Source organism: Phalacrocorax aristotelis, chromosome 3, assembly GCF_949628215.1.
Source record: "Phalacrocorax aristotelis chromosome 3, bGulAri2.1, whole genome shotgun sequence".
In the NCBI taxonomy this organism is placed as follows: Eukaryota; Metazoa; Chordata; class Aves; order Suliformes; family Phalacrocoracidae; genus Phalacrocorax; species Phalacrocorax aristotelis.
This window is the reverse complement of record NC_134278.1, coordinates 2,416,147-2,443,804: the sequence shown is the minus strand read 5'-3', so window position 1 is coordinate 2,443,804 and position 27,658 is coordinate 2,416,147. Positions and strand designations below refer to the sequence as shown.

At 49.1% G+C, this 27,658-nt stretch overlaps 1 protein-coding gene across 7 annotated transcripts in view; it reads right to left on the bottom strand.

Moving 5' to 3' along the window:
• The window catches only part of EXTL3 (exostosin like glycosyltransferase 3), a 162,145-nt gene that overhangs the window by 43,336 nt on the left and 91,151 nt on the right, over positions 1-27,658 (bottom strand). For 6 of the 7 annotated variants that reach the window (XM_075086497.1, XM_075086503.1, XM_075086501.1 and 3 more), the window contains one exon: positions 22,394-22,488. The exons of the other annotated variant lie outside the window; for it this stretch is intronic. The gene's annotated coding sequence lies outside the window, so the exon portion shown is untranslated. The remainder of the gene's footprint in view (positions 1-22,393; positions 22,489-27,658) is intronic. 7 annotated transcript variants of the gene reach the window in all.

Here is a 27,658-nt window from a genome sequence, read left to right as displayed (position 1 = left end):
TCAGAAGCAATCCCCCTTTCTGAAGTTTCACGGTAAGAAAACCCAGAATAAGCATCACCAGTTGACAAACCCCAACAGGCGAGACCCCAGGATGCACATCTGTTTGTACTTCTGCTGGTGCTTCTGAGAGCTTATGACAGGCGAACTGGGAAATTGATACCCAAAAGACATAGTAAGAGTTAATCAACCCAGGTGTGGAGGCAAAATGAATGTTGTTGCCTCGAGGATGAAAGTTGAGTTGCCTCATCATCACAAAAAGGAAAGAAAGAAACAGAGGGAGGGAGAATTGGGAGAATTGCACTAGACATCTGGGCTGGGAGCAGGAAGAAGAGGACTGGAAGGATTCGGACAGGGGCTTCCTCCTGCTGACTACCTGCAACCCCAAATCAGTCTGCGGTGGCAGCAATCAGACCTTCCAGGGCTCCGGCACCGGCCAAATGAAAAAGCACATGGAGGTGGGGAGTGCCATCAAACTGCAGCTCTGGCCACTACCTGCTTAGGCAAAGCTGGCCCTTGTGACAGGAAGCCAAAAGATATTCAAAACTCAGCTAGACGATGCCCAGGTTCAGAGACCTCCAGAGGTCCCTCCCAACCGCAGCGATTTCATGATTCTGCACCTGGGCTCTCAGGTGGCCAATAATTCAGAAATGCAAGCAGAAACCTGGAATCAAGATGTCCTGGGTCTGCCCTCAGCTCTAACACTGCCTCTCTCCAGCAACTCATGGGAAATCACACAACCTCCATGCCTCATTCTCCTTCTGTACAAAGCAAAGGTGAACTCAAACTGCTTCAAGGCAGACAAGTGAAGAGCTGACAGTCTTACAGCTTTTTGTTCCCCATCTGGGGCACGGGGACAAGAGCATGCTCCAGGAGACGCTCAGTATTATGGCAAGGAGAAGCTACAGAAATCTCTCTCCCAAGTGGTTCCAGGTACCTGCCTGCTTTGCCCTCTGCAGGTCTATCATGCTCCCCAGCTGAGGTTAACCGAGTGGTTCACGAACATTCATCGATTCTGATGAAATCCTTGAGACAGTAAAACCACATCCAGTTTTCAGAGAGCAGGTAATGCAGGTATGGAGAAACAACTTGCCCAAGGTCACCCCAGAAGCTGCGCCAGCTTGGGATTCACTCCACATCTAACTGTCCTGACCGCAAGACCGTCCATCTTCCCAGCGTGCCTCTTCCAGCGGTTTCCTTCTCTGGTCCCTTCTTGCTTTTTGCATGATGCATTGCAAAATCTACTTTACATACAGAGCTTTTAGTTCCTAAATTTATTATTTAGTGTTGTTTTCTGGTAATAAACCAGCCATATTGTTTTATTTATTCTTCCAGGCTGCACAAAGAAATACCCAGCTTATGAGCGAATCCTTTTTATGTTCTGCGGTACCAAATGGCAGAGCACCCTGCATGCAAAGTTCACCCCCCTCCAAATCTCAGAGCAAGGGACTGCCGGGCAGAGCTTTACCAGGAAGCTGGTGAATCCATACAACCACACAGCGGCTGATGTTGTACTTCCTACCGCCTTCCCGTTTACAAAGTGCTAAAGATTTTTTGGGAAGCAGGAAGCAAGTCGGGGAAGCAGATACTTTGCTCCATTGCGTGCAGTGGCACAAGCTGCTCAAGGAGTAGGTGTGCGGCTGATCATTTGTTCACCGCAAAAAGGGAGGAATTATTAGGTGTGGGAGGAGGGAAAGGCTCTTTTTGCTTTTACCTTGAAGCAATTAATGAACAAGAACTGTCTTGAGGTAAAACCACAGCAAAGAGCCAGGCGCTTCACATCCTATGAGAGAAGCACGCAGAGGTCAGCTCCAGACAGGAGGAGAGGACTGGTTTTCCAATTGCTGACTTTGTGAGACAGCTCAAGTCCTTGGTATTCTTCGTGGTTTTCAGCCCTAGATAGCTCAGGCACATTGTTGTCCCCAAGGCAAAAACACAAACCTCTCTCACCTCCCTAAAACATCATCCTCACCACTTCCTCAGCAGCAAATAATCACGTGGCAGAATTCAGGCTCCTGCTCTCTGACAGATGCTTCAGGTCATAATTAAGCACAAATTTAATTTTTCTGTCCTGGGTAAGTTGTAAGAAAAAGGAAATATTGCCCAAACAGCACAGAAACACAGCGTTCAACAGCATCTCGCTTAGCAGGGTGGGGCGCTATGGAAAATAACCTGTCTCTGTGGGTTTTCTGGAAGGTTTGCCCATTTCCCGCGTGTAGCGAACAAGCCAGTTCTGGAGACTGAGCATCTCCATTGAGGGCCGTCTAACAAGCATGAAATCACTCGGGTGGCTTCTCACAGACTTCAGCGGGCAAGGGGGCAGGTCAGCAGTCAGCCCTCACGACCCAGGCACGCCGGGAGGTTTACATCCACAGGAAGCCTATAGAAACCAGGGAACCCTGGCTGCTACAACCAAGCAAGGCGCAGCGACATTAAATTCATCAGTGCTACGCAGCCAAATTAACTGGGCTAACCAACTCCAAATGTACCTTCCCTCCCTGTAATAGCTCTTTCACCCGCTCCCCGTCTTCCCATTTGTATCTGTGCTGCTGTGCATCTAACACCAGCTTTTCCCCTCCCCTCAGAAAAGCCTTTGATGCGCGGGGCGGGCAGCCGCACGCAGTCTCATTAGCAAGCTGACGGCCTTCTGCACTTTTTGGAGAACGCTTCATCACCACGTAAGTGGAGGCTGCTCCATTTCAGACAGCCCAATCGATCATGCCAAATAACTAAATTACCTGACATGCCATAATCACCCATATTTATATAGCAGGCGGATTCTTATCCGACACAGTTCATTACAAAGCAAGATAGAAATGCAGATGCACAAACACAACTATTGCCACGTCTCTATTAATTTGGACTAGCTTCAAAGAGGGTCATATGGGTGAAAACCCCTCTCTCATTGCCAGACACCCGTGTCACACGGTTCCAATTAGGCGAGGGACATTAAATGCCTTTCTGCTGCACTCACAAGGCGAGCAACACAGCAGGAGCCCAGTGGCTCAACTAATCCGCATCTTCACCGTCTGCAGAAGCGTTAGGAGAAAGATGTCACTGTGCCACACACCATCATGCCACCGCCTCCGCCGGGCTTGTGTAAAAGCTGTCCCCCTTTAACTGTAACAGCATCCCAGACCCGCTACTACTGTTATGCTCGTAGCTGGTAGCATTTCTGCATGGGTAGGCTTTGGACTGTGCATATTCATGTAGATTTGGCCACATGTAAGAGTGGAAACACACTGCACCAGGGAGGTTGAATCCCAATAACTGCTTCTGGAGAAATCACACCTCCAACAAAAACCAAGCCATGGGGCAAAAACATACCTAAGGATATTCTGCCTTTTCTAGCCTTCTGAGAAAAGTTCATGATTGCCCTGCTCCCTCCTCCCCATCACACAAGCGCCCCCAGCTTTACCGGTCCTTCTGGATTGTATCACACAGCATTCTTCTCCTGTTTGTTTTTTGGACCCCCCAGGAGCTCCTCTTACTCATCAGCCCAGCACCGTGCCTTAGCAAGCCTTTTCTAAAGACCCAGCTCAGCAGTGAACCAAGACACGGTGAACACGCACATCTGGCCATTCTCCTCCCCATCTGTTTAACCTGCGAGCTCCCCAGGGCATGGCCTATCCTTAAAACACTCAGAGAAGACCATGAAGCCTATCTACGGATCTCCCTCCCATCCAAGGTACCCACGTGCTGGCAGAAAGCGATACGGCGTGTAGCATCCTTGCTGTAAAAATGCTGCTGGCGTAAAAGCTGTACCAAATAAAGTCCCCACCTGAAACCAAGAGGCGCCACTGGGACAGACCTTTCAGGTAAGATCTCTGCCACCTAAAGCAATGTTATGATGGCTGAAAGAAAGAAATAAAAGCTAAATACCGTAGTCGCGCAAAGCAAGGAGGAACGTGACCAGGTGACTCAAGCTGCCCTAACAAACCAGATGTTTGCAGTCCAGCTAACGAAAGTCTGTGCCGGACACCTGCACTTTACAGGTTAGGACATGTTGACGTGGAAATGGCAAATACGGCACTTCAAAATACACAGAGAGAATGAAACATTATGCCTGAAGCTTGTGGGTGTGCTTAACGAAGTTATTAACCAGCAGAAGACTGTATGATAGAAGATAAGCACTAGCAGAATGCATGATAATTAAATTTCTACAAAGCGAAGTCACCGCTTGGATTTGAAACGCTGGGTAATTTGACACGCGCTGTGTGCTGTTCTGTCACCGGTGCCCAGTGCTTCGCTTGCAAGATACCATGAAGAAACATATATGACAAACCTAGTCTCAAGCTGTGTGACTGGAGAAGACTAACAACACCCAGTCCTTGGAAAAGGCAGGATGGGAGACGGCAAGCTCCACTCAGCACGTGTGTCCGGCATAGGGACCGCCCCTGTCATAACGTGTAGGTACAAAGACGTATAGAAACCACTGTGGGACAGATGTAGTAATAACAGACCAGTTAGGAAGGGCAAAGTTACACTGTTCTGTTGAAGGAAGGTTATAGCAAAACGTCTTAGTTTTATGAAATTTCTGTCATACACATAAAATGGAATAATATGTAAATTATTTGGACTCTTCTGGTTCCTAGCTCACCCCCGGGGCTCAGGACACATCAGCAACCCACCATACTCCAGAAAGCGTGACTATTATCCCATACGAAGGGCTGCAGAGTTGGGGAAGGGTTTAGAGGGGAAACCGTACGAGGAGCGGCTGGAGTCCCTTGGGTTGTTCAGCTGGAGCAGAGGAGGCCGAGGGCAGCCTCATGGCGCTCTGCAGCTCCCTCCCGAGGGCAGGAGGAGGGGCAGGGCTGGTCTCTGCTCTCTGGTGACCAACGCCAGGGCCCGAGGGAATGGCAGGGAGATGTGCCAGGGGAGGGTGAGGCCGGGCATTAGGAGAAGGTCCTTCCCCCAGAGGGTGGTGGAGCCCTGGAACAGGCTCCCCAGGGAGGCATCACGGCACTAAGGCTGGCGATATTCAAGCAGCACTCGGACAAGGCCCTCAGAGACATGGTGTGAATTTGGGGTATCCTGTGCAGGGACAGGAGCTGGGCTCGATGGTCCTTGTGGGTCCCTCCCAGCTCAGGGCATTCTGTGATTCTGTGATACTCACCCTGACTTTTTTTTGCACTCCCTTGTGTTACGCAGTGCATGCCTTACCAAACCGCTGCTTCACACCTCCACGAAGGCCACTTCTGTGAAATGCTTCAGGATCCTTCAAAGTAAAAGGTAATTCTGCCAACTCGCAGGGCTGTGAACTTGGGGATATTAGGAAGAGTATGGCAGGACTGTTTAATGGCTGCAAACCTAATGAGCAAACACAGCACTTCTTTTGACCTCAAAAATTACTTTTTAGGATAAAAGAGACGAGGTCTTAAAATAAAAAAAGCATCATGAAATGCTTCAACCAATGGCACTGCCGCATGGAGCCTGTTCCTTAGCATCCTGGAGCAGATGTGCTGCACTCAAAATGTCTTTGTCTATTAAAACTGTGTCAGCTTCAGAGACTCCAAAACTCCCTGTGGCATAAACAGAATTTCTAATGAACAGCTGCAGGATACAGGAGTAGCCGCGCAAAATGCAGCTGCTGTGATCATTTTCTTTGCCCCTCTCTCACCACCCTTCCTCTGCTGCCCGAATCCCACCTTCCCCTATTTGGGTCTCTCCTGTCCTCCCCTCTTCCACAACCCCACTGCCTCACTGTGTCTTCTGCACCCTCCACAGATGAGCACTGTCAGCCCATCACTTTAGTTCATCCACATCCTTCTTCATGCTTCCCTGTGACCCACCTCCAGCCGCCTCCTTCACAGCAAGTTGGCTAATGACCAGCAGTTCGAGGGCAGACACCCAGCACTGGTTTCCTCTGCTGACATTTATTATTTCCGAAGCCTGTGAGCATCGTTCATCTCCTTAGACCGCATCCTGCTGTGCCCCCACATCTCCTGGTCTGACAGAGCCGCACTCCCATGCACGACCAACCTGATAGCCTCCTATGATCGTGTGACTGGCTGGGTTGACGAAGGGAGAGCAGTGGGTGTTGTCTATCTCTACCTCGTTGAGGCATTCGACACTGTCTCCCATAGCATCCTCATGGACAAGCTTAGGAAGTGTGGGTTAGATGAGAGGACAGCGAGGTGGGTTGAGAACTGGCTCAACAACAGGACTCAGAGGGTTGTGATCAACAGGGCAGGGTCTGGATGGAGGCCCGTAACTAGTGGTATTCCCCAGGGGTCTGTGCTGGGTCCTGTCCTGTTCGATGAATATATTAATGACCTGGACGATGGGACAGAGCGTAACCTCAGCAAGTTCGCTGACGGTACCGAGCTGGGAGGGGCGGCTGATACACCAGAGGCTGTGCTGGCATCCAGCGAGAGCTGGCCAGGCTGGAGAGCTGGGCCCGGGGGAACCTCAGGGAATTCAACCAGAGCCAGTGCCAGGTCCTGCCCCTGGGGAGGAACAGCCCCCGCACCAGCACAGGCTGGGGGGGACCTGCTGCAGAGCGGCTCTGCTGAGAGGCCCTGGGGGTGCTGGGGGGCAGCGGGGTGACCCTGAGCCAGCACCGGGCCCTTGGGGCCAAGGGGGCCAGCGGTGTCCTGGGGGGCATGGAAAGGAGCGTGGGCAGCAGGGCAAGGGAGGTTCTCCTCCCCCTCTGCTCTGCCCCAGTGAGGCCACACCTGCGGGGCTGCGGCCAGTTCTGGGCCCCCAGTGCAAGAAGGGCAGGGAACTGCTGGAGCAAGGCCAGGGGAGAGCTGCCAAGGGGATCAGGGGCTGGAGCATCTCCCTTGTGAGGAAAGGCTGAGAGACCTGGGTCTGCTCAGCCTGGAGAAGAGAAGGCTGAGGGGGGATCTCATCAGTGCCTATAAATATCTGAAGGGTGGGTGTCAGGAGGATGGGGCCGGGCTCTTTTCAGTGGTGCCCAACGCCAGGCCAAGGGGCCACGGGCACAAGCTGGAACACGGGAAGTTCCCCCTGAACATGAGGACAAACCCCTTCCCTGTGCGGGTGCCAGAGCAGGGGCACAGGCTGCCCAGAGAGGCTGTGGGGTCCCTTCCCTGGAGACATTCACCCCCCGCCTGGACGCGGCCCTGTGCCCCTGCTCTGGGTGTGCCTGCTCCAGCAGGGGGTGGGACGGGATGAGCTCCAGTGGGCCCTTCCAACCCCTGCCTTCTGTGATTCTGCAATCCCTTGAGTGCTCTCACGCCTCTCCAGCCTCTACAGAGTTTTGCTACTGCTTTGCCTGCTCACACCAAAAAAGTGCAAAAGGGAGAAATAAAGGGGAGAAACATTACCATGCCAAACACTGTAATTCCACAGAACACGAGCAAACCTCAGGGAAAGATTCAGCCTGACTAAATTGAAACCCATTAATAGAGCTTTTAGCTTCAACACTGCCTTCCAGGCCGAGGCACCAAGGCGTGACTCCTTGTGTGAGTTGGTTTTTTTATTTTTTTTTTTTAATCCTCTGCCTTTGAAACCAAAAATCCGTCAAGCATGCAGCCTGGTCCGAAGGCACATCCTGACTGCTCTCACAAACCTAATGGTGTCCTGTAAGCTAGCTGGAGAAACAGCTGGAATGAGTATTAATTTAGTCAGGCACTTGTAATGGCCCCTGTGATGCTCAGCATCGTACTCAGAGAAAAATATAATCTTTTGTTTCAGTCCCATCATGTACTTCTGAGAACACCAGCACAAAGGAAGTTTGAATTCTTACTGCGTGATGCCTTCAAGCTTCCGTGGGTTTCTCCAGCACCCCGTAAAGAGCCTCAGTTTCCTTTTTTCAGGATATTTATAGGGAGTTAATGCTTTGGTGAGGTCTATCCCTCTAACATGAGGGAAAGCAGCTGATAGGTTCCCAAGTTATTGGAAGACTAACAGATAAGACCACATGCCAAAGTCCCATTTTATTAGAACACTCTAACAACATTAAATACCGTGTAAAGCTAAGCAATAGTGTCTTTTTAAAGAAATCCTTATTAACTGGTATCGAACACACAGGCCAGCTAAATACCTTGTGGCTTTGAGACAATCTGTCTGATGTAATCATATAATGTCCAAATGCTTCAGCTATTCACCCACTGCAATGAGCGGTGAGACTGGTGCTAGCACCGAGCAGCTTAAACCAGCCAAGCTCTTGCAAAGTTAATGGCTTAACAGCTTCCCTGGATTGGCAGCAGGATGTGCAGGACAGACCTTATTCAGAGCTGACAGGGCTTCGAACAATTAACATCGCTAATGCACTTCCATGGCCCAGAGGAAAAATACCCAGAGAAACTGTGTGCCATGGGTATCGTGGATACGCGCTGCACTTCAGAGACTGCCCACGTAAGCCTCACCATGTGCAGTCCCACCTGCCGTTCACAACAGAAGGTGAAGAGAACCCAAATATTAGCAGAGGGGGTGCATTTGGGAAGGCTGAAGCTACTTTGGTGAGGACTTGCCAGGCTTAAAAATACTCCAGGCAGAAACCTCCAATGCACAACAGCTATTTTTCCTGGGTAAGCTGGGGCCAAATGTCCTCAGAGCAGCTCAAAGATGGGCAGTGGGACACTCTGCCAGCACAACGCTCATGCAGACGAAGCAATCGCTTCCAACACAAGCTGTTGCCTCCCAGCCATCGTCCCAAAGATCAGACCATTTCCAACTCATGCCAGCTTCAGGGATCATTTGCAGAATAGATGCTGAGAGGTCTTAACGGACAAGGAAGCCACAAACAACTCTTCTGACCATTTCCATCCGTTATCACGGACAGAAGAGTACGGCCTAGCATCTCTCACGCTGCGCCATGTCACCCTCACCTCAGTGGATTGAGCCATAAATGGCTCAGATCACACAAAAATCTTGCCAAGGACAGCACAGCTATCTCCCTTTTAGGTGTAATAGCACAGTAGGTTGGGTAGTGCTTGAATTAGCTATTGCCATCCACTGGACAAAAGCTTCTCATGGCCAGAGTAAATACCTGACGCCTAGCCAAGAAAAGGGGAGACGTTCCCAGAGCTTGGGACAGCTGCCGGTGAACACATGCTTGGAAGAGCTCAGCGACACAGCCATCAACTCTGCTGCGAACGTGCCATGCAGACAGACGTGAAGGCATTGGCTTGGAACAAAGTCATTAAGATAGCCACAAAATTCATAACTGAATTTGACCACTGCATAGAATCCAATGAAAACAAAAAAAAACCACGAGGATGGCTATATTAGATCAAACCAACCATCCATCCGCTTCAACCCCTTACTGAGTGCTCGTTTCCAGCTGCTTTGGTGCAGGCTACTCGTAAGTCATAGTCACAGAACGGCTTATTCAGAACAAATTTTCCCTAACCGCTAGCAAATAGGAGTTGCATGAGCCCTTGAAGAACAGAAGCTGCCCACCAAAACACCTCTTTGAAGCAAATCAATCATGTACGTTCTCATCTGTACAAAGTCTGAACTGTTAAAAACATAAAAAAGAAAAAGAAAGGAAAGGCACTTGGTTTCAGCGCTTCTTGCAGCAGTGAGTTCCACCGCTGAGCTCCACAAGTGGTCTCCTTTCACCAGCTTCAAATACAAACCCTCCGAATTCAGTCTGTGCCCTTTTTTAGAGCATTACACACTTCTACAGTGGCAGGTACAACAGGACTCTCACCCAGCTCACTACGGACCCAGAGCAACAACAGTAAGAAAGCCATCAGAACGAGAACCGCCACCTTACCTTCTCCAGGCTGCCTGACTTCCCACCACATGCTCCTCTCTGAACTAGGCAGTATTAATCTTTTCAATCCTTGCGACCATGGGCAAAGAAGTAGAAATCCAAGGATCCTACTGCCGGCAGACAATTTCAGCATAAATTTGCACTTCTGCTGTTGTCTCACCCTTCCTGATGGACATCCTGGTTCTCCAGTACAGTCCTTTTCTGGAGGAGCCCTCCCTCTCTTTTATCCAATGTCCTCCAACATCCATGTTCTGTTTCCATTCCAGCCGTTTCCCAAATTTGTGCCGAGTTGTTTTTTTTTTTTTTTTAAATTGCTCTCAATATGTCACTCTATATTACTCAACAGCAGACTTATTTAAACGTGTCAATGCTGTTGCTTAGCAGATCTGACGGTGCTTTACAATTTAAGCCTGCTTCAGAATCATGTGTTTGCCCCTCCAGTGCTCCCCAACACGTCTGATCATCAGGAAGCTTGAGGTAAACAAAAATAACTCCGACTCTAAAGGCAGTGCACAGGCCTGCCTAGGAATGCTTCACTAGAGATCCTTAAAAAAACAAACCAAAACAAAACACCCCACCCACCATCAAAAACCACCCTGGAAGAAGAGGAATTCTGCCAAAAAGCCCACCCAATTTTTCTTCTCAGTTAGGAAGCCGTACCAGGCGCCACTCATCTTCCATTTTTTACCTTGTACCCATGAGCTACAATAGGAGCCCATCAAGTAAATGATCATCAAGAGCTTTGAAATGAGTCCTAATACAGAGCTAATATCAGCTTTCCCCAAGCAGCAAGCTAATTTTAGGTAATGGCCTTCAACCACTCTATAAAAGGCCTGGAACACCCAGGTGAGAGCATGTTCTGACCTTTGAAATTAGACTTGGATCTTTGCTGGGAGAGAGAAGATAACGTGCAACTAAATGACATACACAATGTTTTCTGCTTGGGCTTTTCAAGCTCTCCAACCAGCAGTGGCGTAGGTTTAGTCACTGTCCCCCACAGACTCCCACTCGCACATTCAGAGCCGAGTAACTGGAGCACCTAATGGCTCCATGCAGCACCGGCAAGCGCCATGCAAAAAATACAGTGAGAGGCAGAAGCTGTCCCAAAGCGCTTACGAAAAAGACTAAGCAAACCCAAGAAAATGTCATCCTTCTGCAATCCACTGACGCAAAACAAACCCAAGTGAATTGCCCAAGAGCATGCCAAAACCTGCCACTAACAGATGCCAAGTTGTCTGCACATTCGTCCAGGGCTTGAACCGTGAGGTCGTCTCCATGGCACGTATCCACTTGAGATGCATCCCACGTTGCCCCCAAGCTGACCTCATCCTATGCCCCAAAATCTCCAGCTGACTCATCACCCTACACCCCTCCAAGCAAGGCTGGTTTAGGGGGAACTAACTCCCACAAACTGATGCCATCAAGACAGTCTCCAGCAGCTGCTAATTCCAGATTCAGATTGCGAATCGCACCCAAGAAGCCAGGTTCACAACCTTGGGAACTGATACCACAACCTGAGACAGCCCAAGTGAAGACAAAACCAGCAGCAGGACCTGCCAGAACGGCTGCTGATGGGTTTCCAAAAATAACCCAGTTCCCTTTCTGCAGTGCCTGATGTCCGTTTACTTACAGCCACCTAAAAATAGCCCTTCCCATTTGGATCAATGAAGAGAGCCGACAGAAGTGAAAGACACTCATCACTCCTCACACATGCAAGACTAAAGGAGATAAAATGCTTTTGAAATGCAGCATAGGGAACAATCCCGCACTGGCCATGAGAGAGCCAGCTGGATGGGCCTAATGATTCTTCTCCAGCAACAGCTGTGATTGAGTTTATTTCCATTTTGTGTGATTAAAAAGAAAGAGACAGATAAAAGGGAGAACAAAAAGTCCAAGATTTCAAAAGGCACTAAAAATAAAATAGTTTGTATTCACTTGGCACCCTACCTTGACAGCATTTTACACATGATAGCCAAGCAGTCCTCAATAACCCAAAAGGAAGGCACAAGTAATTTATAGGCAGGGAAACCAAGGTATGGCAATTTTAAAATACTGACTCAATCATCAATAAAAATCAAGAGCAAGAAGAGGTTTAAAGGGCAGGTGTTCCTGACACACCTTCCTATATTCACGCCGTAAGACCCCTCTCTATTTATTCTTCATGGAGCCAACATAATTGTTTCCAGTGCCTGGCCAGCGTAAATCGATGCCAAAGAGTTCAGCAGCTCCTCACAAGGAGTTACAGTCCATTTAGCTGATAAAAGTTAACCGGTTTTCAGAGCCTGTTTGCACCTCACAGGGAAAAACACACTTTTTCAAAATTCAAACATGCAAGTTTAGCAGCAGGATGCCTGAAATTAATCCCCTTATTTAAACACTAACAACTTTTAAGTGTCTCTAAGCAATTGTAAAGGCCTTATTAGTGAAGGCAATGAAAGCCCATGAGCAGCCAAGTCAAGACGAAGCCAAGGTTATCTGCAGTAAGTTTCCAAGCATTAACTTTCACAACAAAAACTCACTCTTGAGAGTATTTGTGCCTCAGAGGTAGGAATAAAGAGGACAGCAACACAGCTGGAAAGGCTGCACTTACCCTGCCCAGCTGCTTACATGGCACCTTGCTGCTGGCAGCAGTCAAGGATTTGGGGATAACGGTGGATGAAAGGCTGGACATCAGCCGGCAACGTGCGCTCGCAGCCCAGACCCCCAGCTGTGCCCCAGGCTGCATCCCCAGCAGCGCGGGCAGCAGGGCGAGGGAGGGGGTGCTGCCCCTCTGCCCCGCTCTGTGAGACCCCCCTGCAGCGCCGCCTCCAGCTCGGGGCTCCTCAGCACGGGACAGACACGGGGCTGTTGGAGCGGGGCCAGAGGGGGCACAGAAATGCTCCGGGGGCTGGAGCCCCCCTGCTGCGAGGCCGGGCTGGGAGAGCTGGGGTTGTGCAGCTGGGGAAGGGGAGGCTGCGGGGAGACCTTAGAGCAGCCTTCCAGTACCTGAAGGGGGCCTACAGGAAAGATCAGGATGGACCCTTTATCAGGGAGTGTAGTGATGGGATAAGGGGTAATGATTTTAAACTGAAAGCCAGTAGGTTTAGATTAGATATTAGGAAGAAATTGTTCACGCTGAGGGTGGTAAAACCCTGGCCCAGGTTGCCCCCATCCCTGGGAACACTCAAGGTCAGGCTGGACAGGGCTCTGAGCAACCTGCTCTAGTTGAAGGTGTCCCTGCTCATGGCAGGCGGGTTGGACTGGATGGCCTTTAGTGGTCCCTTCCCACCCAACCCATTCTATGATTCTATCTGCAGACAGCAGCTGACGCTGATTACCTTGACATCAGCAAGGTTTTGATGTAGTCTCCTATGACTGGATACACAGGGGAAAAAAAAAAATGACTGGAAGAAGAGCCCAGAGAGATGGTAGACCCTCCACCCTATCGATGGTCAAACCTCAACTGGACAAAGACCTGAGAAACTTTATATAACCTTTGCAGTTAGCTTTACTCTTGAATTAGACACCTCCAGAGGTCCCTTCTAACCTGATTTGTTCTATGATTCAAAGAAATTCGAAAGAGAAGGTAGAAGTCTTTCCTGGAGATATCTGAGATAACGCTCTGATGTATAATAAAAGTAACTCTTCATAGCATTCTCACAGCACTCCCCTGGAGAAACTGGCTGCTCACAGCTTGTCTGGCTGTACTCTTCGTTGGCTGGATGGTCGGGCCCAAGGAGCTGTGGTGAATGGAGCTAAATCCAGTTGGTGGTTTGGTCACAAGTGGTGTTCACCAGGACTCATTAGTGGGGCCAGTTCTGTTTAGTATCTTTATCAATGATCTGGATGACGTGATCGAGTGTGCCCTCAGTAAGCTTGCAGATGACACCAGGTTGGGTTGATCTGCTCGAGGGACGGAAGGTTCTAAAGAGGGATCTGGACAGGCTGGATCGATGGGCTGAGATCAACTGGATGCCGGGTCCTGCCCTTGGGTCGCACCAACACCAGGCAACGCTCCAGGCCTGGGGCAGAGGGGCTGGGAAGTGCCCGGCGGAGAAGGCCCTGGGGGTGCTGGCTGACAGCCGGCTGGGCATGAGCCAGCAGTGCCCGGGTGGCCAAGGAGGCCACCAGCCCCCGGGCTTGTGTCAGCCCTGGTGTGGCCAGCAGGAGCCGGGCAGGGATGGGGCCCCTGTGCTCGGCACTGGGGAGGCCCCACCTCGAATGCTGGGCTCAGGTTTGGGCCCCTCGGGACAAGAAGGGCCTTGAGGGGCTGGAGCGTGTCCAGAGAAGGGCAGCGGGGCTGGGGCAGGGTCTGGAGCACAAGTGTGCTGGGGGGCGGCTGGGGGGGCTGGTGGGGCTTTAGCCTGGAGAAGAGGGGGCTGAGGGGAGCCCTTCTCGCTCTCTGCAGCTGCCTGAGAGGGGCTGGAGTGAGGGGGGGTCGGTCTCTGCTCCCAAGTCACCAGTGACAGGACGAGAGGAACCGGCCCCAAGCTGCGTCAGGGGAGGGTTAGGTTGGATATTAGGAAAAATTTCTTCACCAAACAGGTTCTTAAGCACTGGCACAGGCTGCCCAGGGAAGTGGTTGAGTCACCTTCCCTGGAGGTATTTAAAAGACATGTAGATGTGGCGCTTAGGGCCATGGTTTAGTGATGGACTTGGCTGTGTTGGGTTGATGGCTGGACTTGATGATCTTAAAGGTCTTTTCCAACCTAAATTATTTGATGATTTTATAAGTTCTTCATTGAGCTGATGACCTGGTGACAGGGGGGAGTCTCCCAGCACACTGTGCTTTCTTTTCTCCGATGTTTACATCTTGATAGAGGAATAAGTCTGTTCAAATAAGACACAGATAACACTTTCACATTAAAATTCAAGGTGCTTTACTGGCATCATAAGACTTAACACCTGTAGAAGGTGATAAGCATTCTTGAGAACAACACTGTGAGATTAAATGGGTTGGGCTGATGTTAAACGACATTTTAAGAGACATCCTTTTAAGGATTCCTCTGCCCCCAGGTCTCTGCTCAACCACCACATAATGATTTCCCCAAATCCTTCCATGTATCCAACAGGCAGAAAGATACATGAGGCATGCACATCCCAGACTGGATCCTGTCTGGGTGCTTTAGCAGGATGAAAAAAGAATGGATTAGATGCTGCCTTTGAATTCTATGTGTCACCAGGTTTGGGATTTGTTTTTTAGAAATGTCTTCTGTTGTTACTGGAAAGCGTAACTACTGAGTTTCATGAAAATCAAAAGCTCCTCTCTGGTTCATTTTCCTTTCATTTTACTCTAACAGCCGCCTTGCCAAAATCCATAGAAGACAAAAATCTATATTTCCTAGTGTACACATTTTGAAAGGGTTTCAAGTACAGAGCAAAGTTTTCATCCTTAATATGGTCTTGTAGGGCACACAGCTATCTTCCTGACTTTGCTGGCTCTGATCCAGACAACCTTCAAGGACATGGCATAACACACTAGAGTGGAAATCCTAAGTGCTTGATGCACTTCCCTTAAATCCTCTAAGTCTCTGCTTCTCCACTGTAACAGCCGCTTAAGTGCTGATAAACTCACATTCAGATTATTTTCATAAAACTGAAGGTCAGCAAACAATTTTTGTAATTAAGGCTGTCGCATAATTCTCAGCCTGACGCATAACTCAAGCCTACTCCTCTGAACAAACCAGGAGGCAAATGGTGTGCTGCCTATTTTGAGGTGCAATGTGCCCTGTGGGGTCACCAAGCCTTGATGACAGATTGTTCACAGCCACATCTTGTAGCAGCCTGTGTTTTGCAGCCTCTCCAAGCCCAGGCTATCCCATTGCAAGCACCTGCGCCCCTCTACAAACTTTAGCCCTGTTTAGTGACAACTCCTCCTGCTTCACCAGCTCAGAAGTTGCCTCTTGCCCAGGGTGGCTTTGCAGATGAAGAGCGAGCACTCGCACTGACCAGTTCTCAACAACCCATCCCTCCATCTAAAATTCTCTTGATTCTCTTTGAAGTCAGTCTGAAGAAACACATTGATCTTTGCAAAGAAGACTCTGATATAGGGAGGTCATTCTAATATCAACCAGTGGAGGGCAACCACACACATATGCAACAGCCAGAATCCTGCTGCCTGATTAAAAAAAAACCACCAAGCATTTTCTTCCCCTTTCCAACCATCAGAAGAGTTTAAGTGTTCCACCTTTCCCATTCTACTTTATTTATGCCTACACCTCTCCTTCTGACACGTAAACAGCATCCACCAAATATATTCACCTGAAATTAGCCAAAAGAGAACCTAAATTCCTCAGTTCCCCCACTCAGCCGCAGTTCTGCTCTTCTCCCTGTACTCGGGAAGGACCTTCCAGGCCACAAAAGCAAACCACAAGCAATACCTTCCCCCTTGCATTTCAGCACATAAACGCATGGACAAGATCCCTGGAAGAGTTTCATCACCTCTTTTTTTCAGATATGAGGCCTGAGCTGTAAGGGGTTACCCAACCTATGCAATCAGAGAAGACAGCAGCTGTGACCTAGCAGGAACAGATCAGCACCCGGCAGGTCTTTAGCAAACAAAATTCTTACCCAGCTAAGCAATACATGCAGGATGTAATGGAGAAGGCAGGTGAAGGCTGATGGATCATACGCCATGCAGATAAGCCACAGTGCTTCTAACTCACAGAAGTTAGAAGGCAGCAGCGCATCCTCTCTAGATGGCCTCTTCCAGAGACGAAAGGCTAAAGCAAGCTATTATTTTCAGAGGCTTGGCAAAATAGAAAGGCAAATCAAATAATGCTTTAGCGAGAGGTAATTCAATAGTTTCAGCTGAGCAATTGTTTGAACAGTCAGTGTTTTGGTACAAAGACAGGTCAAACATCAGTAATTCTGAAGTCCAGCCCAAGCAGATATATAAATAGAAGACAAAACACTCCTTTCCCTTCACCGCCGTGGCGAGCTCAGACCCCCTTCCAAGGCCTAACCAAGCAGGCGTGTTCGTGCCCCCGCCAAACCACAGTGCAAGCAGAGCAGTGCTGCTCGGCGTGCTGCCACACTAACTTCATCAGCTGAGCCGACAACCCCCCAAGCTTGTCAAGACAAGTTGGCCGCTGTACGTACTGCTGACCTAAGGAGACTACATCAGTCACAGTGGGTAATTTGGGCACTGGAAGCAAGGAAACTGCTCGTGAGCTGGCTAAAAATAGCAAGGGGGCTGCGGATATTTTCTCCCTCTCATGTATGCCTGCCCACTTTGCTGCACAAACCCTTCGGAGCCTGTATCAGCCTGCCCTGATGCTCTCATGATCCATAATAATCAGGAGATGGAGGGGAAAGGGTTTATCCAGGAGAGTCCAACAACCAGAACTTTTATACCCTGGGGGAGGATATCCTGCAAGAAACTACATTCCTCAGTACTTAGCTGGAAAACCCAGGGAAAGGCAGGTGTTTGAAGGAGAAGCACTGGGTGACTCAGCTCTTCATCTCCTTTCTCCCCATCAACATTTCAATAGCACAACGCACTGGTGTTACAGGGGTGAGACACAGGGACTCGCTTGGCACATGAAATGGCAAGTCAACAACCCAATCACCTCTGATTTTTAAGGATACTAATTTCTTCATCATCATTATGCTCTGTTATAAAAAGTCACTTTACGATCTCAGCTAGTCTGGGGTGCTGAGTTTCATCATCGCCTGGGAAAATGTTGTTGATAAACAATTATTAAGGAAAAAACATAAATGAGGAAAACAGAAATCAGTGCTTCTCCTTTGGCCTCCAAAGGATCTTCTGCACTCAAACCTGTTTTGGCCACAGAGGTTTTAGTTGGCACAGTTTGCCTGCAGGTTGTGCACAGCACCCAAAGCACCGCACCACAGCACTCCTTCGCTGCATCCCAGTAAAACACCATTGCTTTCCAGTCAGGGGTGGTTTTCAGTTTCAGCATCACAGAAAGAAGGGGAAAGAGGAGCTCTGTGGTTTTGGGACCAGCTGCCGTGGCTCCGAGGCTATGCCAGTACATCTACCTATTCTCTGGCCCCAAGTCCAGCTGGTGTAATCCAGCCACCTTCACGCTCAAACTTTCTCACCTTCCTGAACACACTGGCCACATCCAACCTGCCTTGCGGGCTCGGTTCCTGGTTGTGCCAACTTCTGGCCCACGGCCCACAGGGATCGTGTGGGTCAAATGTAGCTGGCCGAGGCCACTGCTGGCGGGTTACAGCCTGGGCAAGCAAGTCCCAGTGCCCAGGAGCACCCCCTTGCACCCCGGTGACCAGGCTCCTAACCCCGAGCTGTGCATCTCAGAGCAGAGCCTGGCCTTGACAGCCCACGGCTGGGAAAGGATTGGGAATCCTGATGTTACACTAGTTCACAGCATTTAATAACAAATAAATACCCATGAAACACATGGGAAGGGTTATTACTTCAGCATGTATAAAGGAGACATTGAAGTGACAGCGAACTTCACTTCCCACCTTTTGAGGGGATAATACAAACCAGCAGAGCAGAAAGAAATCCAAAACATCATTTATCAAGGCAGCAACAGAATTTTCTGTCAAAGGAGAGATTTCACAAGGATGCTTTTGGCACGGGTGGATTCGTGGCAAAACAATGAAGCAGTGCATTTTCTTTGCACAGAGTGCCGAAAAGCTTTCAGAAGCTTTATAAAATTGGAGCTGCTTATATTGAACAGCTAAAATGAAAAGGTGGGGAGCGCTTCCCCCGTGCCATTCTCTAGAAGCAGAGTTCATGATTGTACTCAGCGGGAAACACACTACTCGTTGAGCAGTCTCGGCACCTTCCCTCCCACTGAGCTGCAGGCACAGGGGAGGCTCAGCAATTTGCAGAATTGGGTCCTTGCTTTTGTTCCTCTCACTTCTCTCCCTCCCCACGTACTCTCCATCCTCCCTGTGACACGCACAGATGGAAAGACTGACGATAACACACCGATTAGGTTATTTGAGGCCTTGCTACTAGCTACTCTAAATGCAGGCACATGAAGCAGCAGGATTCTGCTGGTGACATTTGGACCACAAATGAAGTCCCCAAGAGTAATAAACAATCAGGTAAAGAAATCTGGAAAGAAATTACCCAGCACACCTCGTCTTCTTGGCCCCCATGAGATCCATATAAAATGTGTTAATGCATCTGATTATGATCTAAATTATGTACAGAGGCTCCTGCCAAGCATTCTGTGAAGTTTCTTTATTGTTAAGTTGGAAGCTGTTTAAGAATGGTCCAGTCATCATGTTTCAAATTAGATTTGGGAAAAAACATTTTCCTACTTTATTGCTGGCTCAGAACACGGGACTGTGGGAGAAGGTCGATGTGTGGTTTTTCTCTGCTGAAGAAAGAGCAGGAGAAGTGGTGACTGAACAAAAGAAGAGTCAATTACCTGGTTTTGTATTGTAAACTGAGCTGTGTGGTTTTACCGTACACAGACACGCCAGAAAATGACTGCAGTTTCAGCTGCCTTCCTCGATCCTCCCCCAAAAGACAGGTATAAACACCAAGGTGTTCTCACACACATGTTCCACAGACTATAAAACCTTGAAAGAAAAGCTTTCTGAAAATGAAGAGTTTGGTAAGAATGGCTTGCAAAACATCACATGAGACTTTCCCCATGCCTGTAAGGGCTAGCTGAGCTTTCACTTGCTCTGCCAGCAAATCATTGTGTACCTTGGAGGCAGGTAAGAAAGCTGTTTTTCTCCCCAGTATGCCATACCAACATAGGAGCTTTGAAAAAAAAAAATATAGATACACACCTCCCATGTATATATTCAATTCATACAAGTTTGGGAGAGCACCCACAGTTTTGCACGGCAGCCCTGACAACCCCACTTGCAGTCAAACCTCCAGACCAACCCAACTGGTGTTTTATCTTCTGCTGGCGTCCAACCGAGCTTTACTGCACCGATCAGCACCTCCTTTCCACTGCATTGCTGGTTTCCCAAGTTAGAAGCAGAGCCAAGGTCACCTTGCTCAGAAGAGCTGTTTTTTTAAAAGAAAGGTCCCTATACCTTAAAGGTCTTCCATCTACTATCTCTGCCCTTCCAAACACACAGCTGTAACAACAACTGCATGAATATGGATTAAGCAGGGCCCTATAGAAGGGAGCTAGCATAGAATAGCTCTTACATATTTATTTTGCTCTATACATACATACATTTTTATATATATATATATAAACGTATATGTCAGACAGCTGTCTGCACCTCCTTCCTCTCAAGATGCACAGCTCATCTTTGGTATAGGGCTTAGTACTTCATATTCATCACTACAGTGTCCAGCATAACGGGCTTTTTAAGGTATCAACCACACCCAACCCCTCTGGTATGTCAAGACGGTCATTTGATAAGCACAACAACTGCTGGACAAATTTAATATCGCTCCACAGGATGACGTTAGGAGTTAAGCATTAGGAATCCACATCTAAAGGCAAGCCTTTCTTGCTCGGCATGTGAGCTAGAGCCCACGTTCGAGTGGCTTCACTTCCACCTCCGAATGCCTTGAGTTGGTCAGCAAGGAAAACGAGATGCAGAGCTTGAGGCAGATATTAAGCCTAAATGTTGAACTGTGATGTTCTTGGCCTATCTTTTAGCATTCGTTCCTGAAAACATCAACTAGGCAACAAGGCAATTATGCTAGTGACCAACACTCCTGCCTGCAGTGAAATTCTGCGCAGACATTAATACCGAACCAGGAGTTAGCGATGCAAAACTCAGCCTGAACCAGACCTTGCTATCAGCAGATCTGTAGGAAATTAGGGATCAGAACTACCATTTCTAGCCACCATGGTAATGTAGCAGTTTAAACATCAAAAAATGCTTTAATGTAGGATCACAGGCTGGAGCCCAGCCAGCCAACAGCACTGCTTTAAAAGGAAGTATTTATGAAACACTTACTAAACAACATGCTAGGTGCTTGAAAATAAAGCCTTCGCTAAACATCCAGTTTTTAACCTGAAATTCTGCACATTGGCGTTCTCTTCTGCTGCAGATAAGACCGATTCCCTTACACAGCATGCTTATTTTCTCTCTTCCTCTCTTTCTAAGAAAAAAAAAAAAAAAAGAAATTTCTCTTTCAATTTAACTTTGAGGCAAGATGGAAGACCACAGCCTGGCCTCAAAGACGTGAGATCTTTTCAACTCAAAGTCAGCAGGCTCTCACAGGAGCTGAGCTCGAGGGTTGCTCTGGAATAAATCAAAAAGGATTTACTTTTTCACTTGAACAAGGCATAAAAAAACCCCACCTAGATGTACAGATATGTGGCTGGGGGTGGGGAGACAGCTAAAGGTGGGTTTTTTTTAAAAAAAAACAACAAGGGGGCAACTTAAGAGAGTGCCATTATGGCTTGATCGCCATGATCCCATAAGCTAAACGCTATCCTGCGTGGTTGGATTTCCTAGAGGAAATTACCAGCACAGTTGCTAAGTCTGCTGGAAGCAGTTCAACCCAAGTATATACGGAGCAGATGCTCCAAACGTGACACACAAGGACACAGCGCTCCTAGAGAAATCTTTTGACAGCAAGTCAATACAGGGGCTTGAACTGGTCATGTGTTATTAGAGATGCAGCTGTGGTTTTTTCACAGATTAGTAGAGTTCAAGGCCAAAAGAGACCTTGAGAGCACCTAGTCTGCTCTTGCTCTGTCATGGGCCATTACATTTCATCCAACTTTTCGTAAGAGCAGGAGTTAGATCTGGCAGCCAAATCCCAACCTGAATAACGGTGGCAGCTCCCAGTAACAATCCATGTGCTACTTCCATGCGAAAACTCAGGCTGCCAGAGTAGCTTTGCGTAGGATGCAACTGCCTTTTGGTGCCCATGCGTCCCTCTGCCAGAAAACGTTGCTTCCTGGCAGAGGCAGAAGTGACTCCGCGTCACTCCAAGTGACTCCGTGCTCCAGCCACTTTGCTTCACACTTGACACCCTTGCTCAAGCCCAAATTCATCATCAGTTTTGACAATACTCTGGGAGTTTGCCTGAAGGAGCTCAGCGCAGGGCACAAAAATCTCATCCTCTGGCTTCATTACAGGAGCGAGAGGAAAACTGGAGAAGGAGAAATGTGCTGCCGGCAGCAGTCTCTAGCCTCTGCAGTGAGATTGCCCACGGTTCCCAGTCAGCCACACACCCCCACAATAGCTGTGCATCAGCAGCCCCCAGACTAATCCGTACACGGTGAACCTACCTTGGTTACAGAGCGTTTTGCGACAAGAATCTGCCCAACACATGATGCTAAAGAAGACACATTTTCAGATCATGCATGCAGTTTCGGAGCCCAAATCTAAGAACACTGAGCTGTGTGCAGGGATTCGGATCCCGAGGCACCCAGACACTGAGCCTGGTGAGCTCAGCCCATTAGTGACATTCAACACTGCTTTTAAAATGAGAAGTTAAACTGTTGAAATCAGAATATTGTGAAATGCCGCTTCTTTGCTTGTGGTTCTGCCAACTGAATTTGGCTAGAACTTACAGCAAATAGTAGATGGTTAAAAAAAGAGTTGATGGCCATAAAATACACAAGGGGCTTGATTAAGACTCCATGGGTGACACTGGACTGGTGCTGCCCAACTTTTACAAGCTCTGCTCATCTCACTGTTACTTTAACTTGACTACGGGGAGAAGGGAGCTTTGCTAGAAGAACACAGAGATGTTTTGATAGGCTGTTAAATTAGAGCAAGGGAAGAGCAATCTAATGCCAGGTGTGGAGCAGCGTGACCCTGCAGGCCTTGTTTGTGCTTTACCTTCTGCACCTTGGTTCAGACCTGTCCTGCATCACACATCGACTCCTTCACTACTTTTCTTCTTTCTCCCAGTGTTGATCTCAAGGGTTCTTCTCCTGTTTAATATAAAAACACAAACAAAACCACATATAGTTGAGAAACGTATGACCCATCACCTACAGGCATCATGCAAGAGGCTGCCTATTAGCACACTGGCTAAAAACATTCCTTCCAGGCCGTCTCCAAACAGATGAGAGATCCATAAGCAATCCTTCTCCCATGGGCTTGACAATCTGGGCTCCTGGGAGTATCGGTGGCTGGAGGACTCTAGCTGAGGAGACAGGCACAGGATGAGGCCCAAGGCCAAGGATACCTCCCTGGGTGCTATGAAACCCAGAGCAATGAGGCACATCCCGCTCTCCTGCAGATTCTTCAGCACAGCAGAGGCTCACAAAGGGAGCCCAGGGCACCTGTAATAAAAAGCAAACTGGCCAAAATTTCCCAAGCAAAGTTTTGATGATCTGGACTCCTGGTCCTGAGCCCCTTCCATTGCAGGAATCCCAGGAAAATGAACTCCAAGCCTCCCCTACCTGACTTCGATGCTTTGGTTTGCAAGGGCAGCACACACTTACGGGGACAGCCAGGTCCACAAGAAAGACGTGAGAGATGCTCTTGGTTGTCAGATCTGCCACTGACCTGCTGAGATACCTTCACTCCACCAAACCCTGGCCCGCTACTGAAGCTGGGGACGAGGATACTCGCCTTTGGTATAGCCAGTACAATCCACAGCGGTAAACTATCAGCATGCATTACAAACGCTGCTACCAATACCTCTCTCTGAACAAGGCAACCTGCAGAAGGGGTATCTCAAATCCTTTGGAGCTAAATGGGATGAGATGTGGGTCACCAGCTCTGCGCGCCATCAACTCAAAGCCAGCTTGCAGGCGTTCTTTGCTCCCTTCACAGAAAACACTACCACTACAACACCTGGCAACCGATCGCTCTCAAGTTACATGCATTTGTCCGTTTCCCACAAAAAAATAAAATAAAATAATTGACTACATTGTTCCATAAGCGCCAGGGTCAAAGAGGACCACTGCAAGCCATCCAGTCTGACCTGTTGCATGACACACCACGAGCTCCACCCACCAGTTCCAGCCTCAAGCACAGTAACTCTCAATGATTTTAAAATCCAGCTTTTTCCCTACCAAAAATCCTCTCTCAGACACGGTTCTGCTGCAAACAACTGCCTGATCTCATCTCAGCAGCTAAACATACAGAAAACTGACACAAAATACCTGTTGCTAACTGAGGTCCAAGGCTGCAGGACTGTTGTTCGGTGAGCGATGCCTTTGCTGTAGGTGGCATTTCCTTTTGTTTCAGAACAAAAAGCACTGCACATCAGGGCCATCCACATCCCGCCTTCACCCTCCTACACAGCCTTTTGGACATTCACAGTTTTGGCGGCCAATACAAGCGGAGTGTCCCAAGCCTCCCTCTTCCCACCCCTCCCCTTACTAATGTGTTCCATACTCGCAGCCTTTCACACAGTCCCGGCTCCGCTGCTGCTCCCGGCAGGGAGCTGGTGCTGGTCCTCAGGGGCTGGAGCTGGGGTTTGCTGACAAGACTGGCAGCTGCTTATAAAGGCTGCCTCCATCCTTCTGGCTTTAGCTGGCAAAATGTTTCCCAAGTGCCTGCGTCTCTGGGTTACACAGAAGGAAACATATCGTGAATGTAGCTCGCCTCTCTCTTGGCAGGCTGCAGGACGTGGCACGTTTCCATCCGCGCAAGGCTACAAGATGTTTGCAGAAACAAGAACTAACAGCCACGACCCCTCTACCCCTCGCTCTTCCCCGGACTGCAAAGTTTTTTGCAGACTTCTCCAGAAATCACGAGTGAAAATGTTACTCAACAGTCACAGCTGAGGATTCAATTTCAACATGCCCTGCGAAATACACACTTCAATGCTCACCCACACTACGCGAAGCCAGCATCTGTACAGAACCCTCGCTGGCTCTCTGAGGTCTGGAAATGTTTTATCGCAAACTTCAAAGGCATATAGTTTACAAAATTAAAATCCACACTGATTATTTTGGTTTGGTTTTTTTTTTTTCAAAGATACAATTTATTCTGGGTCCCTGAAATTCCAGGCACTTGGGGCAAAGGACCCAAGGAATCAGAGCGTCTGGAATTGGGATGCCCAAATTCGCACCAGCAAAACGAACCGCTCTTCTGAGAGCTTAGGTTTTTTAAAAGCATAATTCTAATGTAAGCTTTGAAAAACATTAGGGTCCTCATGGGATAAATGCTACCTTATGATAAAAGCAAAGCCCCTTCTCTAATAAACGCTGCATAACTTATATAATGTAAGAATTACAGCATGTATTAATGACAGTGATCAGGATAGAATATTAACAGCAGTAACAGTACACTAGCATAGGCTCACCCGAAAAGAAAGGTAGTTTCTCTCTACTCCCTATCATAGAAGCGGTGGCAAGTAGCTGTTATGACTTCATTTTATTTTTCATTATTTTTTACAAGCTAGCTATGCTAAAAGGTTGCACCAGTAATTTAAACTGCAGTTGTCAGCAGAAGTGAAGGATATTGTGGGATACATTTTATTCTAGCTCTTTTATTGCTTGGCTCCTTGGAGTGATTCAAGCAGCTTAAGGATTTTAGAGGTACTGTCATAACAATATCTGGCCCTTAGCAAGCTGCCATTTAACAACAACAACAACAACAAAAGAGACCAAAACCGCCAGCCTTTACAGAACTGGCTGGACCAGCAGAAGCTGTTCAAGAGTCAACAGCTGCTGATTGCTACCAAATTGTTCCCTCGTGGAGATGTGCACTTTCTGTGATGTTATTCTCACTTGACAGAAGGGGAGGTGGCTCCGTCATACCCAGCAAATGCTGATTTTTGCAGCTCTGCCAAAACACACACACATACACACACATCGTCGTGACTCTCCCTTCCATCGGTGGGAGCCGGCAGCGCTCTGGCACACATCTGCTGCGGCATGGCGACGCAGGCGACACGCTGCTTCACGTCCCTCGGGCTAAAATCAAGCATGGTGGCGTGCGACGGGCTCCCAGTGGGATGGAGTGCAGCCGCGCTTGTGAAAGGACGGACTGATGGCACACACTGTAATTAAGCATTGAAGGAAACCTTGTGCTCATTTGCTTCTAAACAAGCCTCTCATTTAACCTCATCTCGACGTACAAAAATTAGCTCCGCTGTAGGGTGTGCTGTGACTGAAACGCAGCTCACCGTGACGCTGCTGGCACGCGTGAGGGACCCAGCAGAAGCAGGCTGGGGTAGTTGCCTCCTCCCAGCTGGGTCCCAGGAGATGGAGAGGAGACACCAAATATCCCCAGGGTATTTGTTTCGCTGTGCCCAGCGCTGCCCCATCAATCAAAGGCAGGTAACTCCACTTCCTGCTGTGCCAGCCCCTGAAGGGGATAAGCAGAGGACTGGAGCACAATGCGGCTGGCACAAACCCAATGCAGGAAAGCCTCAAACAGCGCTGGCTGAAGGAGGAATGTTTTGAAGATTCCCAAGACAGCAGGCATCTGCTTTTAGTCCAAGAGCCACCCCAGGGTTCTGCTGGACTCTTCTCTACAGATGATCAAAAAGTGATTTAATTTGCATCAGCTGTTCCTTGAACTTGTAGTCATGGACCAGCCCAACTGCTTTGCCCCACCAGTCTGAGCTGGTAGGAGGTGCTGGTCTTCATCCTCACCCAGCTGCCCTGAGCACATGGGGCTGGAGGGCAGAGAACATCCCACTGCCGAGACGTCTGCTGGCCGCTTGCCTAGCAGAGGACTTGCTTCCAGATCTGATTATGAAAACTAACATGGAAAAAGGGAAGGGAATGTTAGTGTGTGGGAGAGCAGAACGAATGGGGGCATTCTCGGTCAAAGAATTACTTTGGGCACCAGACAAATCGTATGACTGAATTCAAGTCCTGCTTCCCCACAGCTCTGTGGGATGCTGAGCTTTCCCGAGGTCCCGAAGTGCTACCCGCAACACAGCAAGCCATGAAATGCATGTGGACTGCCTTGCCACACCTCTCAGGGTGCTTGCAGCAAGGCCAGGAGCTCCCAAGGCTGACAAATCTCCACTGGAAGGGCACACGGGGCTGTGCTCTCATCTGCATCACGGATCCTGATTCAGCAGGAGGTAAACCCCAGCTGAACCCGGGTCACACTGTGCTCGGGGCAGAGGCAGCCTTGTTGCCTGCAGATCTCGGTTACACCACCGAGTTGTGGCAAGAGCCCAACCTACAACGCCTAAGGCAGTGTTACTCGGTGGCTCAAAAGTGCCTCTATTACAAAGGTGAGGTTTCTGCGGGAACCAATGCTCTAAAGATAATTTGTCTGACCTGCAGAGAGAGAAGCCTTAAAACGGCATTAACGACCCCAAGTAATTTCTGTACCAACAGCCTCAGCGGCTCCACCGCCATCACCTCAGATGAAACTGCCAAACACCACGATCCCCAGCTAAGATGATGGAATCACAGAACGGTTTGGGTGGGAAGGGACCTTTAGAGGCCATCCAGTCCAACCCCCTGCCATGAGCAGGGACATCTTCAACCAGAGCAGGTTGCTCAGAGCCCCGTCCAGCCTGGCCTTGAGTGTTCCCAGGGATGGGGCATCAACCACCTCTCGGGGCAACCTGGGCCAGTGTCGTACCACAATCATCATAAAAACATGTCCAATCTAAACTGAAAGCCAGTAGGTTTAAAACCATTGCCCTTTGTCCCATCAATATAGGCCTATTTTAAAAAGTCATTCTCCTTCTGATAAGCCCTCTTTATATTTTGAAAGGCCGCAATAAGATCTCCCCGCAGCCTCCCTTTCTCCGGCTGCACAACCCTAGCTCTCCCAGCCCGGCCTCGCAGCAGAGGGGCTCCAGCCCCCGGAGCATTTCTGTGCCCCCTCTGGCCCCGCTCCAACAGCCCCGTGTCTGTCCCGTGCTGAGGAGCCCCGAGCTGGAGGCAGCGCTGCAGGGGGGTCTCACAGAGCGGGGCAGGGGGGCAGCACCCCCTCCCTCGCCTGGCTGCCCGCGCTGCTGGGGATGCAGCCCGGGGCACGGCTGGGTGTCTGGGCTGCGAGCGCACGTTGCTGGCTCGCATCCAGCTTTTCACCCCCCAGCACCCCCAAGTCCTTCTGGGCAGGGCTGCGCCCCATCCCTCCATCCCCCAGGCTGGATTGACCCTGGGGGCTGCCCCAACCCCTGTGCAGGACCCTGCACTTCGCCTTGTTGAACCTCACGATGCTCAC